Source organism: Melanerpes formicivorus, unplaced genomic scaffold (assembly GCF_026170545.1).
Source record: "Melanerpes formicivorus ecotype bairdi unplaced genomic scaffold, bMelFor1.0.p_v2 SCAF_50, whole genome shotgun sequence".
In the NCBI taxonomy this organism is placed as follows: Eukaryota; Metazoa; Chordata; class Aves; order Piciformes; family Picidae; genus Melanerpes; species Melanerpes formicivorus.
In genome coordinates this window covers 5,135,228-5,151,933 of record NW_027142402.1, presented here as the reverse complement: position 1 = coordinate 5,151,933, position 16,706 = coordinate 5,135,228, and the positions used below count along the sequence as shown (strand labels likewise).

The following is a 16,706-nucleotide window of genomic DNA, read 5'->3' as shown; positions in this document are numbered from 1 at the left end:
TTTCCTTTGTGTGGGTTTCAAACACGGAGTCTGTTGAGAGCCTTATGTGCATCGTATTCCACCAACAGTCTGTTAAAGCAAAACCACTCTCCTCAGATACTGAACTGAATGCATTTTCTTTAGGGCTGGGTGTAAAAATAATTGGCAGGCTCGCCGTACGCTGCTGCGTGTTTCGTGCTGTGGACCTCGCCTCCCTGAAGCCCGAAGAGCTGTCGTGCCGGTGACAGTGATGTGTCTGAGCAGGCTGGGGGAGTCCTGCAATTATTTTAGTGTTTTGCATAATACCAGTGGGATTTAATAATTAGTTGTGAAGGTTCTAAACCCAATTACCTTTCCCCCTGTTTTAACGGGGTGGGGGGGAAACAGTGGAAGTTTGGTGATAAATGCTAATAGAGTGAGAAATAAGTGTGACTTATGGTAGCTTGTGGCGTTCCAGTCACTAACTTTTCCTTTTCTCTCTTATTTTACAGGGCATGTTTTCAAGCCATTTCTGAGGAAATGTGGTGAATGTAAACTTGCTCTGTTTGGGGGGGAAATTCTGGTAAGTGTTGTGGTCTTGATCAATTTTGGTTCTCAATGAGACTTTCAGAAATATTGGTTTAGCTTCCCCCCCCCCCAGCCCAGTTTTTAGCTGATGGAGAGTAGGGAGGCGCAGTTGTTTGTATGTGGTTTTCTTCCTCTGGTAAAGCGAGTGGCAGGATGAGAAGCATTAACAGAAAGCAGCATGCCAGGCCTCAGGGCAAGGAATGGAGCTTCATTTGCTCCCGTGGCATCTGCGTGGTGTGTTTGTAGCTGTTCTGTTCTGCTGGAGAGTGGTTGAGCCAAAACCTAGAGCAGAAGAAACACAAAGGCCTAATTCAAACGCAAGGGGAACAAAGGCGCGTGCTGGTGGTATAAAAAACATCAGGAGCGAGAATAATGTCGAGGGGGTACATCCCTCCCAAAGTGGTGGGGGTGTCCAGTCACTCTGAAATCTTTCCAGCCCTTCCCAGAACATCTGATTGGGTCACTTGCCGCATGGAGCTAAGGTGATTTGACTCTGTCTGGGAGATGAGGCTGTAGTTAACGCTCGCATGCTGTACCAGTTTTCCTCTTCCTTCTTTCCACCTCGCATGACAAGCTTTGCTGCTTCTCTGGCTGCTCCCTGTGCAACACTTCCAGAGGCATCAGCTTCCTTCAGCCGTGGTCCTACAGGCACTATGGGAGTAGAGCATGTCATGTGTGGTGTGTCTCTGCTGCTGAGGAGTGTTGCTGTGAGGAGAAGGAGGAAGAGAAGTACTGGGAGGTAATTAGAGACATGCCCCAACTGGAGGGAAGTAACCCTGAGAGAAGTTTGTAGACTCATCTTGCTTTTCTCTCTAGTAGACTGCCAATACATAACAGTTCTGGCTAATGCAATTCAATTGCCATCATTCCTGAGGAGAAAAAAAAGGAGGGGGAAAAATCCAGCAGAAGATTGTGTTCCTTCTTTCCCATGGCCAAGAACAGTATTGGACTGGTATTTTTTCTTCTTCAGCCAGAGTGTGCAGATTGGAGATGAAAACTGGCTTATTCTCCACTGGCAGAAGACTTCAGAGTCAGATAGCCTGCAGGGGAGAAAACTGAAAAATCAAAGACTGGCTCTGTGAGAACACTTGTTCTTCTCTGCCATTTGAAGAGAGGAAAGTGGAAAAAAAAACAACCCAGATGTTGTTACATCATATAGAAAGATCTGGATTAGCTAGCAGATGTTTAAATGTAGACAGTCTACCCTTTTGCAGAATGTATACTTCTAGAGATAAGCAAAGATATGGTAACCAAGATGAGAATTTTACAAAGAAGTTGGCTGAACACACCAAAAAAAAAATCCTTTCAAGCAATTTTCTCTCACTTTGACTCTTCTGTCAGTTGCACCTCTTGTAAGCTTGCAGCTGTATCCACATGCTGGGAAATGCAAACTATTATTTAACCAGAATTTAGTTTCAGGGCCAAAGGTGAGCCACAGAGCAGAGCACAAGCTCATTAGTCTCTGAGATTTTTATGCTGGCTTCTGTTACTGGCAACAGAGGACAGGATTGATACCTAGTGTTCTTTTTGGTGGTAGTAATGATACTTTGATCCTAAAAGTTGCCCATAGATTGGCTGATCTCTGTGGTGCCCACAGGTCAAGGAGTAGAGTCAATTCACAAATAGTGATGTCTTGTAGCACCAGAGAAAAATGTTTATCAGCAGACCTGGCAGTCAGATTGTAGAGTTTTCCTTTGCCTTCAAAGGTACATCAGCTGAGACCAGCCTGGGCTCCATGGCTGGCCTTAGTAAAAGCCCATAGTTAAAGAGCAGCAGGAGGAAAGAGGCAGAAGCAGCATGTTTCTGAGAATCATAGAATAATTTTGGTTGGAAGAAACTGCCAGATACCATTTTGTCTAACCCCCTACTTGAAACAGGTGCTGTTGGGTTGGGTTTTCAAAATTCAACTGGCTGTAGACTGTGCAGTCTCCCTGAGCACCTGCTCCCACGTCTGACCATCCTCAGAGCGAAGAAGTGCTTCCCTGTTGCTTCTCCTCATTTCTCACTCCTGATTAGTGCAGACTTTGCATCTTCCCTGCCTGTGAAAGAGGAGTCTTGGAGAAGACTTCAAAATCAGTGATGGCTTCTGGTAAATGCAAGGCGATGTGCTGCCACACTGGTGCTAGAAACTTGTGAATGGGGGTGAAAAAACCACAATCTGCTTCACACAGGTTCTGCTTGGGTGACTTTAGGTTGGACTCGATGATCCTCGAGATCCTTTCCAACCTAAGTGATACTGTGATACTTTTTCCCAACCTGTAGTTCATCTTCAGGCTTGGAGGGCATGGCTGCTTGACTTGGTTGAATCTTGGAACCTGAGAAAAGTTTAGGTGATAAACTGGTGCTCCTGAAAACTACCTCTCCCTGCTGGATTATAAAGAACCAGGAATTTCTTCAGGCCAGTCTGGAGCTGGGTTTGTACTGCTCCATGCTCTGTGATTTTGCCCTAGAATTTAATGTTGTTTTCCTGCAGCCATTACAATATCTAAACAGGCTCTGAGTTTTGTTTGTTTTCACAGCTGTTCCTTCCCCTCTTCCTACTTCAGATTGTTTGCAAAATACTGTTTTGAAGTAGAATAATCAGGAAGCTGGAGTTTGTCATCTGTAAGGATCTCTGAAGTATCTCTGACCCCACTCCAGGTTTACCTTTTGGTGTTCTAAATTCCCAGAGAGTTTAAAGATAATTACAGAAAATATAAGACAAGGAAACAGTTTTGTCCAGTCTCTGCCTTAACCCCCTGACTCCAGGATGTCTTGACAGAGCAGCTGACTTCAGAGGCTCAGTGGTTATTTATTCATCATGTATCAAAGTCCTAGAAAAGGCCGTGCAACCTCCAGATCAAAAATTCATGGTGGTTTTAGGAGCTGATTAGGGAAGTATACTTGAGTACTGGGAGGGAAAGTTTGGGTGAATTTAAAACTCCCTCAGCTAAGCTGGTGATGTCTTTCTGAACAGGGTGAGAAAGACCTCATTTGAATGAGATTTCTTTAAGCAGCCTTGTGGACATCAGAGCAGATACTCCTGTGGCGTTACAGGTTTGACCTGCCTTGCCTTGAACACAGCATTCAGCAGGTGGTCATGGGGTGGCCTTTCACCAGCATTGGAGGTGTTCGGGGGGAGACTTGATAGGGTGCTTGGTTGCATGGTTTAGTTGATTAGGTGGTGTTGAATGATAGGTTGGACTTGATGATCTTGAAGGTCTCTTCCAACCTATTCTATTCTATCTGCAAGGAGTCCCAAGGAGCATGGCAGCAAAGCTTGGAGTGATCTGTGATTTGATTTCTTTCCTTATCCTGCTCTTTGCCAGTCCAGACTTCCCTTGAAATTGTTGCCTTTCATAAGAGGTTTTTAGTATTTCTAAGGATGATTTATGCTGTACTGGGTGGTGCTCTGTCCCTGTCCATCTAGACCCTGTAGTTGGTTACGGTCATCAAGACCAGAGTATGATCAAGTTGTGAAGGAACAGAGGGGCTGCTGTATTGTAAACCTGACCTGCAGCCTTCCTGTATGATCCCTGTAGGTACTGGATGCCCCTCTGGCTGTAGCCATTGGAGAAGAAACAGGGATGAGCAGATAAGACAGCAGGTGGAACAGAGCAGTAGGTGCAGCTATACCTCCAAGCTTTCTTAGCTGGCTCCATGGCAGAGATGTTTGCAGTAGATAGTGATGTTACAGCAGCTGAAAGATCCATGATAGGATTTTGCAAGTGATAAATTGGTTGGGTTTTTTTACATCTAGATAACAAGTCCTCCAAGTGCTCTGTTGAAAGAAGAGCATTAAATTTGAAAATTGAGATGTTGCTTCAGGGAGTGTTACATCAACTTTGCTCTTTTCTCTGTGTGCAGCAGGGTAATTTGGCCACTGCACAGTTGATACAAAAACTCCTGTTCCATCACACTGGCACGTTCTCATACCTCCTTGTTCCCTTTCCTCCACTCTTCAGAACTGAATAAAGATGTGTATGTGATACCCTGCAGGAGTTACTGCCATCCAGCTTGCTCTGAGTTCAGATTCAGAGTTGGAGCACCCTTACACATGCCTGGCTTCACATCCAGCTCTGATCATTTAAAGTGGAGTTTGGAGCGGGCAGGTCCCCCCCAGCTGCTAACAGGATCTGGGGGCATTGTAGGTGGGATGTCTAGGGAACTTAGTTGCTAGGTAGCATCACCTCCTTAGTGAGCTCATGCAAATGGGGATTTGTTTTTTCAGAGGTTAGTAATTTATTCCTGTTTGGGAGTTTTCTGCGGAGCTCGAACTACAGAAATGTTGCCTTGACATCTCACAAGATTATGGTCCAAATCACAAAACCTCTCAAGCTGTTCGAGTGGTGAGCAGAAGCTTTTAACATGAACAAATCACTCTAGGTTCCCATGCCTTGCTTCAGAATTAGCTTGAAAAAATTTTGGCTGAAGTCATGCCCAAGATCCAAAACAGCAACAAAGCAAGGAGAGGAAAAGAAAGAGAGAGAAACCAACCTCCCAGCAAACATCCAGCATGGAGAATATTGCCAAACTTGGGGCTGTTTGTGCCAAGTTTATAATCAGGCAGCAACAGGGTCTTAGTAGGCAGTGCACTCATCCCACAGCTAGTGAGCCCTGCAGCGCTGGGAGTGAGAAATGCCATGGAGAGGGGCAGGGCTCTTCCCCAGCACCTGGTTTGCATGATGTGCTGTGTGAAAGACATGAATCACACATGAGATGAAAAAAAGAGCATGATTTCTGGGCACCAGATAAGGCCATTTCTGTGGATAAGACTGACTAAATGAATACATCCTGTGGTGATGAATGCAGCTAGAGGTAGAGCTTAGGGTGTGTGGGTGGATGTATTTTCCTGACCAGAGCTGTGGTACTGCTTTACTTCCAGAGTTTCTTTTATGGATAGAGGGGGGAGGTAGGCAGTTAATGTAATTCTCTGGATGTTAATTCTGCTTCATCAATACTTCATGGATTTAATAGATTTTTAGAGCTACAATCATTTGGGAGATTATTTTATCATCCAAGTACAGCAGAGGTTGCCAAAAGTAAATGGAGGATGGAATGGACATGTGTGATATAGGATACTGTAGTACCAAGGAGATTTAATTATTATGGGACTTGTTTAGGAGATTTCTCTGTGCCTTTTGTGAAACTTGATGTTGGGCACTAAGCACTTTGCATATAGGCAAGTTATCTCTCCTGTAAGTTTGGAATGGTCCTCTAGGCACAAGTGTCTGTTTCCACCTCTTATTTCTCCTTACACCTCCCTCTGGCTTAAAGGTTCATCTGGCACGAACAAAATGAAACAGTGTACAGAGGAGCACAAGAAGAGGAGAGATCTCATTGGAGATTACAAAAGCTGAATGGTTTTGGGTGTTGAGTTATTTATATTAATCAGTTTGCTGAGCACAAAGATAAAAGAAAGCCTGGGATGCAGTCCAGAAAACCCAAGAACAGAAACTAGTGTGAAGATCATGCATAGTGTGTGCCTCGAGAATGCCTGCAGTGCTGTACCACAACACCCATTTCAACACAAAAATGAAGAGGAGCAGATCTTGAAGGCCTGTGCTCAGTGGTGTGGGGGACATTCCTGCCTGGTATATTACTACCAAATGCTCTGTCATGGAGCACTCTGCATCATTCTGCAGCAGCCCTGCCAGCAATGGCGAACAGTGTTCATGGGCTCCAAGGAGTCCCTCGCAGCCTCCACTGGTCTGGGAGAGTGAGCTCTTCCCAAGGCATGTCATTGGGAAAAATCACTGATGGTGAATTTTAGTGAGCTTGAATTCATGAGCAGTTTGTGTTCACGCTGAAGAAAACACCCTGAAAACCTCAGAGCCAGCAGAGGTTTATACAGCCTTCTAATCAATAATGTTTTGTCCTGCTGACCTTTATACCTCTTCTCTGCCCACCTCTAGGAATGTACCTAACACAGCAAGTTGTATTGCTCCTATTGTTTTTAGGGAAGAGAAAATAAGAAAGGGGACAACTGTGTAAATGCTATTCTTGCCCAACCCATTTATTATTGCAAGGCAGGGAGAAATCTGCTTTGAAATGGCAAAAGCTTGAAAAGCCTTAAAGATTGTGTGTGTCCTTGATCATGTCAGGCAACAGCAGTTGTGAGAAATGCAGAGTCTGCTAGCTCAGCCTGCTAGGATTGTGAACACTGTGCTGAGAATCCTAGAATCCTGCTTTTCTACTCCTATACAAAGTGGTAATAACCCTCTGACCTCTCAGATTGTAACCCTGTAATAACCTCTCAGATTGTATTGACTTACCTGCACAAGTTTTGCCTCTCTTAAAAATCAGGCTGCATTTCTTACCTTGTATTTTATCTTGTACAAAAATCACCCTAACTGAAGGGAGCAGCTTTACAGGCAGAAGGATAAAAGCAGGAATACCAGGAGGCTTTTCAGAGCCTGAATATGCATGGATCTTAGATGTGACCTGAAACGTTAACTGCTTCGGTTCTTGGTTAACAACCCTTCCCATTCATGCAGTTAAGATGCTAGTTAGCAAGAAGACTCTGTGGGAAGAAATTTTAACTGCACAGTTTGGAACCAGGAGTTCACATCATTTCTTGTCCTCTTTTGCTGCTTGGCTACAGTTAAAAAGTTTGGGTTATCTTCAAGCAGGAACTTACACCAAGCTACAATACAGTGTGCTTACAGTTAGTGGTTGCTGAGGCACACCAGCACCCGTTGCTGTGGTGGGTGCTGAGTCTGGTTGGCTGTAATTGAACTTGGTCATTGCTTTAGGAACTGATTTTACCATTTTGCTCTGGTATTTCTTGGCTGTATGTGGCACTTAGGAGTTTTTGTCCATTTCCTCCCCTTTGCTAATTTACAATGGTAGAGTATTTGTTTCTCTCTGCATGCTGTTTGCTATCAAACATCATTCCCTCTTCCCCCCCATTTCTTTCCCTTTATATCCTTTGATGAGAAATATTTAGGTCACTACAGTGCCTTATCCATTACATGGAATTCTTCTCTATCCATAGAGCAATGTATCTCCAAATACATTGTAGACACACAGAAAACATCGGGAGTGACAGCTGATGGGTGCTGTAGGCTTCTCATTGTTTTCTGCCATGGTGATTATGCCAAACATGTCAAAACACTGAGAAACAAATTTGGTTTTGAGTGAAGTGGTAGATTTTTTTTTGGCTGGGGAAACTATGCAACATCCAGAGTCCTATTTTTAAGATATCCTTTATGACCATTTTGCTATCTGCTGAATGCCTTTGCAGGAGCTCAGGATTGTTCTCTTTGCTTCTTTAAATGTTTTGCTTTGGGGTTTTGCCCTCTGTCTGTTTGTAATTACACAGGGAGGCTTAGTTTGAGTCCAACCACCAGCTTTTCCTGGATGTCATTAGATGATGTTGGGGGATTAGCATAAACAGTTGTACATGACAGCATGTATCTTCATTTTCCTTTTTGGATCAGACCATTTATAAGCCAAGTGTTTCAGATGAGAGAGGGCACCATCCAAAGCTGGCAAAGTGGAGGGGAAGCTTGTGTTAGATTAAGGAGCTGCTTGCAGCACCCTTTTGCCCACCCTGAGAAAGTAAGAGCATGCTGAAGACACACTTCACTCAAAGACAAGTATGCTGCTTGGTAGATTGTCAAATTATCACTGCTGCTTCTCTGCCAGTGTAACCAGCAATTTTAATTTCTTCCCCTGAATATTTCTCCTCTTTTTGAAGCTGTCTCTGACTGTAGTCAGTGTCTTGCTATCTTCTTTTTCTTTGTTTGGGATAAATTCCAGGAGTTTTAAGGTATAGCTCTAGGCTCTTGTAGGTTGGAGAGACTATTGTTTGTCACCCAGACAAAAACTTTCCTTGTTTTAAAACAAGAAAATAGTGTATAAAATAATATCTAGAGAGAGTATATAAAATAATATATATATACACACACATATAAAAGGCTTTTCAGTTCTGTGGTGGAAGAGGAAGACACCCCAGGCACAGCTGGCAATTAGTTGTAGAGTTTCTTTGGGTTGATAGTCAGCTCTGGTAGAAATCTGTTCTTTGACAGACAGTTCTCTAATGATACTGGACAAGAGGAGCAGCAAATGTAATGTGCTCTGCAAGTCAGGGTTTGCTGAAGCACTGGGAAACTGTGAAAGTCTGAGAGAAATCCCCTTGGAGCTTGTTTTGTCTGCTCGCCACTTGCCCTTGCTTGTATTTAACCAGTTTGAATCCAGGTCATCTGTCCCAGTCAGATGTGTCAGTGGAGTGGGGGAGGGAGTGTGAAGGGAGTTTGTTTGGTTTGTCTGTTTCCTTAAACCCAGAACACATGAGCAAATCAGCAGGTGAGGGGTGCACAGACTGAAAGGATGGCAATCCATACTTAGCATCAAAGTAGCTGTGGGTTACAGTGCTGGTAGAAACCTGTTAGTATCATAGTATCAGTCAGGGTTGGAAGGGACCACAAGGATCATCCAGCTCCAACCCCCCCTGCCATGGGCAGGGACACCCCACACTAGATCAGGCTGGCCAGAGCCTCATCCAGCCTGGGTTTAAACACCTCCAGGGACGGGGCCTCAACCACCTCCCTGGACAACCCATTCCAGGGCTTCACCACTCTCATGGTGAACAACTTCCTCCTCACACCCAGGCTGTTCTTGGTCAGTTTGGCAAGACATCAGCTAGTAAGTGACTGGCCAAAGGTCTTCCTGTGGTTATTTGACAGGTAATGCTGTGCATTTGTGGTATTAACAAGCTTAGCTGTAGCAGTCTCCCATTGAACTCCCTGTAATTCACAGAAGTAATTCCCTCTGACGCTGTGTATTGCTTTCCTGCAAGGATCTGGAAATGTCTAAAGCCCTCCCAATCCATTCATTGAATTTTATAGTTGTTGCTCATCTTGTGATTAAAAAAAAACCACCACCACCCCTTAAAAACAGGATCCTTCAATAGAGCCCAGTTAAACCTTCTGCAAAGGCTGTTAGAGTGCCAGATATGGCTTGCAAAGAGCAGAGATTATTTAAATCTGTATGACATCATCAGTGGATAATTTACAAAGCCCACTTAGCATGTAAATGCATTCAATAACCAGTAGAAGGCTCACATGTGTGAGAAAATCCTACTTCTGTGTGGTGTAAGCTTATCTCACCTGCATTATGTTTGTCCTGGGTGGAAAACTGCTCGACTGTGACTGGTAGCCTCTCCAGGGAGCTCATCCTCCAGCTACCGTGGTTGTGATTTACAGGAACAGCCTTTTGAAGCTTCTTCTTTGAGGTTCCTTCTTCTTCTTTGTTGGTCTTTTCAGGTCTAAGGTAATTTTAGTTACTTCTTAGCAATTAGATAGGCACAGGCAATTTCCTTGTAAAATTGCCTGAACAGGTCCCTTGGTGAATGGTAATAACTTTGTTGTGGCTCATGGGCCTTTGGCAGGCTAATTAAACTGGACTTCAGTGTTGCAAATAGGTTTGCAGTTAAATTCCACAGCCCTGCTCAGGTACTTGGTTAATTTTCTGTGCACATAGGCTCTGTCATGGCCATATGTGTCTTCTATTTATGGTTTCTGCTGCAATCTACTCATCACTTGCTCTGGAAAATCATGAGTGTAAGGACACTGATTGATAAAGCCCTTCTGTCTCTTAACTCTCATATGTACTAGCATTAGATGGATTCACATTGTTCTGTGCCCTGTCTTACTTAGGTGTTTATTTTAAAACCATTTTAATTCCTGAACATTCAGGGGGTTTTAAGATAGAGCAAAGAGAAGACAGTGAAAGCTTTCACACAGTCTGGGACACACCTTTGTGAGGATCTTTCCAAATAAGCCTGAGAACTGTACAAACCCAATGATTACTATTTCATGCAGGGTCTGTATTGATTTTGTGCTGCATGACACATCCTGCTAGGTCTTTGTGCAAAAGAAACCAAGCTGACCTCCTGCCCCTTCCCCTGACAAGCTCAACACTTCCTGGCTGCCTGTGTCTGGTGTCCCTGCAACTATCCCCAGAACCACCAACACACCTTTCAGCATCACTTCTGCAGCTTTTTCTCCTCTTGATTTCAGAGAGCAAAGAGAAAGCAGCCTCTCCCTGTCCACACCCAGGCATACCCTTGTGTTTCTAACCAATAGTCTGATGACTAAAACAGAATACCCCTGGGTGAGTGGTGCTGTGCATGGAGTTAATCGATTTGAAATGAAATGCCACTGGCGCTGGCGAAAGGTCGGGCTGGGGTTTGTTATGGCTTTGGAAGAGAGCTCTGGTTTAGTGAAAGCTGTCTGTGAGAAGGGAGATTGGTTCTTTGTGTGCTGCCTGCAACAAAAGAGAAGCTGAGGGTGCAGCCATCACAAAAGCCTGCTCTAAATCTTGGTGTGTTCACCTAGATCCTGGGGGTTCTGTGTCGATGTGAAGAAAGGACGTGGGGGTGTGTCCTTAGGCAGAGCAAAAGGAGCTGGTGTGCCAGGGGTCTTGCGGGGGGGACAGGATCCTCATCTCTGCCTTCCTAGTCCATCATCCTCATCATTAGACAAGTCTGCCTTCTAGGCAGACAGATTACTTCATATTTTCATTCATTAATGATTTATCAGACAGCTCCTCCCCTAAAGGCTCATCTCCTCTCTTCTATTCGCAGCCCACACGCAACCAGCAACATGTAGCTGCCAGCTGGCACTCCAGGATTAAGAGTGCAAGCTGCTAGTCCTTTCTGCGTCTCATGCTGCCCTCTTCTCTCCTCCCTCCCCAGCTGCTTAGCTCACCTGTACACTCCTCAGTGTCTTAGACTGATTGCACCAAAGGTATCAAATTTCCATGTGTCCTGTTCTCCTGTCCATGCCTCCAATCTGATTGCTTAATGTGCATTTGCTAACTCTATCCAAGGGAGGGGGGAAAAAGAGATCATAGAATCAGAGAATTGTCAGGGTTGGAAGGGACCACAAGGATCATCCAGTTCCAACCCCCCTGTCATGGGCAGGGACACTTCACACTAGAGCAGGTTGCTCACAGCCACATCCAGCCTGGCCTTAAACACCTCCAGGGATGAGGCTTCCACCACCTCCCTGGGCAACCTGTTCCAGTGTCTCACCACCTTCACAGTGAAGAATAACTTCCTAACATCCAATCTGAACCCACTCCTTTCTGGTTTTGACCCATTCCCCTCAATCCTATCACTACCTGACACCCTAAAAGCTCCCTCACCAGCTTTCTGAGGTGACCCCACTCATAGTGTGGCAGTGCTTGATGCTTTGTTGTGGAAATAGTGGCCTCTGAAAGCACAGCACATTTTGGTGTAAGAGTATGCTCAGTGCTGACTGAGATGATAGTTCTAGGTAGAATTAGTAAAGAAGGAGTGCTGGGTGGGTAGCAAATGAGCAGGCTGTGTCTGTGAGCAGGAAGGTGTGGGTTGGCATCAATTTCAGGTTTTGCTATCAGGTGCTTGGCACAACACCTCTTTTGAAATCCTTCTCCAGTTGTCTGTGTGAGAGTGATTTTTATCACACTGCTAAAGATTAACTCTATTCTTGGTCTCTGCTCTGCTCCCAGGAGTCAGGCATGCTCTGAGGTCTGGGAAAAGGGAAAAAGGGAGTGCAAAAGAAATCTCATGGTGAAAGGGAAAAATCCAGAACTTCACCACTCACCACCTCATCCATCACAGGCAGGCTGTGACCAAGAGCAACAGGAGAACAAAAGGACATGAGACAGGAGGAGAAAAGTATAAACTAGGAGAAAAAGAATAGGTGAAACTCCCTTGAGTCACTTACACATGAATGTCTAACTCTAGAGTGCTTAATCTACTCTTGGCAAGTAGTGACTGATAACTAATTTTCTCTCTTCCTTCTCCCACACCCTCCCAGCATCTTCAGAAAGGACATGTGACAGGAATAATAAATCTCATTATCTGAACAGGCTACAATGTAAATTATGGATTACAAGGGCTGTGGCTGTCTCAGTAGAGAGAAGCTGGCTATTCCTAGGATGCCTAAAATATATTTTCACTTGCCTTCTTTCCCCCCCCCCCCCCCAATAATGTTCTGAATTATTCAGGCCCCTCCACAGACCCCTTTGGCACAACACTTTTTGAGTAAGCCACTGTTAAAGGCATCAGGATCTGATCAAGCATCCTCGCTGCTCCTGCTGCTTGAGCACAGCCAGAGCCTGACACTGAGCAAGCTCAGGCTTTGGGGGAAGTCTGAAGCTAAACCCAGACTGCATTGCCTTTATTCTAGGTCTCTGAGCTGAAGCTTTGTGCTGCTGTTTTAAGGAGAGAGCAAGAAGAAGGGGAGTTGAGGCCAACATGCATAATGGTGTCCCCATTCCTGTTGTACCCTGCAAGACTAATCCATTTGGATGCCTTTGGCTTTGGAGGGGAGAGAGGAGAGTTAGAACAGTGGATGTTGTGTGCTCTGGGTAGCCATGTGTCTGGAAAACCCATGTCAGCACCAAGGAAGCAAGAATTATTGCTGCTCTGTTGTGACCTCCCTGTTGAGGCCAGAGCAGGCTTCAGGGCTCCCATGAGGATGAGTGGGAGGCCATGGCTGGGCTGTGCTCATGCAGGCTGGGACAAGAGGTCATTGTACAGTGACTGAGGTCAGACCAGGGGGAAAACCAAGAAAAAAACAACTAGTTTTGAAGGGTGGTGTGTGAGCAGAAGGGGGAATTCAGCCATGGGTCTTGGAGATCTCCTGGCCAAGGACACAGCCCCTTGGTTGCTGTAAGACTGGTGCTTCTCAAAACCACGGATGAGGATGCAGCCGAGCTGGATAAAGCACTTCCATGCATTAGGAGGTGAGCCAAAACTTCCTCCAGGTCTCTCAGTAAAACCTGTCAAACCTAGCACATGACTGTCAGCAGTACTAAGGGCTTGTTTGTCCTGGGAGGTTGCCATCAATGCACGCTTACAGCACCCAAGTACTCCAGAGCAGCTGCCTGTCTATGGAGCTTGTTACCTCACACAGAGCATGCACAAAGTCTACCAGAGCTTGCTGTAGCATAACAGCTCTCTGTTGAATTTCCACCTACTTCTAACTGCCTGTGGTAAACCACAGTTTACCAAGCAGTTGTTCAGGTTTTCTTCTGTCTCTTAGCTTTACTACTTGGATTTGAGCACAGATCCTGAAAGAAGCAGGAATTTGGACCATGCCATTTCCCTGCCCTGCTTTGATTACATACCTGAACTGCTGCCTTTGTCTCCAGTTTCCAAAAGCAGCCAGAGGAGGATTTTAGTCAGTGCAGCAGGTCTGCATATGAGCTGGCAGAATCACAAATTGCTGGGATTACAAAGGGTCTCTGGAGATCATCTACTCCAACCCTCTGCTCAAAGCAGAGCTGACTTGGAGTTGGTGTCTCAAAGCCCTGTCCAGCCCTGTTAGCTCCAGCAGTGGAGACTGCTTAGCCTCTCTGGGCAACCTGTGCCAGTGTTCAACACCCTCACAGTAAAAAAAAGGGGGGGTTGCTATGTTTAAAAAGCATTTGCTGTGTTTTAATTTGTGCCCATTGCCTGTCATGGGGCACCACTGGGAGGTCTTGGCTCATCTCCTTTACTGGCTCCCTTGAGGTATTTATCCATATTAATAAGATCCTCCTGAGCTTTCTCTTCTCCAGGCTAAAGAGTCTCATCTCTCTCAGCCTTTACTCATGGGAGGGATGCTCCAGACCCTGAACCATCTTTGTGGCCTTTTGCTCTATCCATTTGAATGTGGCCATGTCTCTTCTGTACTGGAGAGCCTCAGATTTTCAGGAGTCCCCCAAACGAATCCAGCACTCCAGGTGTGCCTTACCAGTGCTGAGTAAAGGGGAAGGATCACCTTCCTCGACTTACTGGGAGTGCTGTTTCTAATGCAGGCCAGGATGCTGATGGCCACCTTTGCCATAAGGGAGTATTGCTGGCTCATGTCCAGCTTGGTGTCCTCAGGAACACCCAGCTTGTCTCCTGCAGAGCTGCTTTCTAGCTGGCCAACCTCAGCATGGGGCTCTTCCTCCCCAGGTGCACAACTTTGCTTTTCCCATTGTCAAGCTTCGTGAGGCTCCTCTTGGCTCCTTTCAGCAGCCCTTCAAAGTACCTGTGAATGGCAGCACAACCATCCGGGATGTCAACCACTCTTCCCAAACCATCTGAGAATTTATTCTTTGCCATCATATAGATCTATACTATTACAGCTAATGAAGAGGTTAAATAATATTGGCCCTAGCACCAGCTTGTGGGGTAGACCACTGATGTCCCATTCAGCAGCAGGACCCTTTTGCAGGACCTGTGGAAAGCAGCCCTTCCTTCTTACTGCTTTTGACAGCCCTCACTGGATTCAGCTCCAGGTGGGCTTTGGCTTTTGTAAACCTATCTGACCCTGCTTCTATCTCATGTGCATTTCCATTTCATGTTTGAGTTTAGTCAGGTGCTCTTTGTCCAACATCCCTGTGGGCCTCCTGCTGCCTGAGCTGACTCCCTGCACGTTGAGATGGATTGCTCTGGAGCTCGCAGAAGGTGATCCTTGAAAATCAATCAGCTGTCCTGGACCCTTTGTTTTCTCCAGGGCTGTATCCCACAGGGTGCTTCTAAGCAGACATCTTGAAGAGGCCAAAGTCTGTTCTTTGTGGGGGTTGTGAATTTGGAATGGGCTGGTCAGTACAGCCCATGCTGCCCCTGCCCTGCACACCTCCTGATCCTTGTGTGCAAGTATAAGGCCCAGCACAGCATTTCCCATTGTCGCCAGCCACTCACTCCAGGAATCCTCTGGGATTGCCTGAGCCCTGCTGATCCAGGTTGGCATTGAATCCTCTGGGATTGCCTGAGCCCTGCTGATTCAGGTTGGCATTTTCAGCCTTTTCTCATGTTTTATTTATCCGTGGCTGCAATTTCTTTGTGCAAACTCTCTGGTTGCTTTTACACTCCTAAACTTTTGAACCCCATCCTGAAATCACACACTGGGGAAAGCTGTCTGCAAAAGAAGGCTGAGAGGGGCTTCACCAAAATGAAACCTGTAACCCACCTAACTTGTTGGGTTTGATTTCCTCCTCTGTTCTCACGCTTAAATGTAAAATAAGCATTATACTGTAGAAACCAGGCAGAGGCTAATTTGCCTCATTTGAATGTGAAAAGGAGCCCACATCCTTCCTGTGCCCTGCAAAGAATGCAGAAAGACTTTACAGAGAAAACAGATGTACTAATATGTATCACTTGTTGGGGGCAGGGGGACTCCAGGGTGCTGCCATTTAAAGCAGTGCTGAACTTGCAAGAAAACAAAAGCAGCAGCACACAAAATACAGTGCTGGGAAGCTGACAGAGATGGGGACTGTTTTCTTTTGCTTACATTTGTGCTCCTGGCATCTGAGAAACTGCTGGGGGTGGAATAAAGGGGAAAATAAAAAAGGAGAGGGAAAAAAAAAAGAGAGGGAGGAAGTTCTTCACCATGAGAGTGGTGAGACCCTGGAATGGGTTGTCCAGGGAGGTGGTCGAGGCCCCGTCCCTGGAGGTGTTTAAGCCCAGGCTGGATGAGGCTCTGGCCAGGCTGATCTAGTGCAGGGTGTCCCTGCCCATGGCAGGGGGTTTGGAACTAGATGATCCTTGTGGTCCCTTCCAACCCTGACTGATACTATGATACTATGAATATGCAGAAGCAAAGATGCAGCTTCATTTTTCACACTCAAGGAAATCTTCACTGAAGATGGTTAAATGCCTAAATGCAAACAAAAAGCAGAAGCTCCAGCCCAGCCTTAGGGAAACCTTCTGCATTTCCGAGTCAGTGTTGCCTTGCACACTGCTGACACCAGAAACAAAACAAAGGCAGCTTTATATTTTTAACTCCCCTACCCCTCTAACACATAAAGATGAAAGAGAGTTAGTCCTGTCATCTCACCAAAAATGCAGGATAAGACTGGGGAAGAGTTTTGATGGTTTATTGGTTTGTGGTGCTAGAACAGCATGGAAGGCATAGAACAACTGAAGTCTGGGTTATTTCCACAGCTATACCAACCAGCTCAGAGTACTGGCCTTGCCTGACCCATCTGCTTATCCCTTCCCAAGAACCTCAGCAGTGAGCAGTCAGCACTGACTGGTCAGCTTGTAAATCCACTGGTGCTCAAAACTCCCCAAACTCAGCAGCCTGCCTGGTGCAGATTTGGCCCTGGAGCAGTGCAGAGTCCCCTGCCAGCTTTTAGCTCACAGGCAGAGGCAGTTGCATGTGGCCATTTATAATTTATTGCCTACATGTATCTTCAGTCACAGTAATAAA

At 45.7% G+C, this 16,706-nt stretch overlaps 1 protein-coding gene across 7 annotated transcripts in view; it reads left to right on the top strand.

The window, feature by feature from the left end:
• The window catches only part of FYN (FYN proto-oncogene, Src family tyrosine kinase), a 133,210-nt gene that overhangs the window by 62,337 nt on the left and 54,167 nt on the right, over window positions 1–16,706 (top strand). For all 7 annotated transcript variants that reach the window (XM_068160561.1, XM_068160558.1, XM_068160564.1 and 4 more), the window contains exon 2: window positions 471–541. The gene's annotated coding sequence lies outside the window, so the exon portion shown is untranslated. The remainder of the gene's footprint in view (window positions 1–470; window positions 542–16,706) is intronic.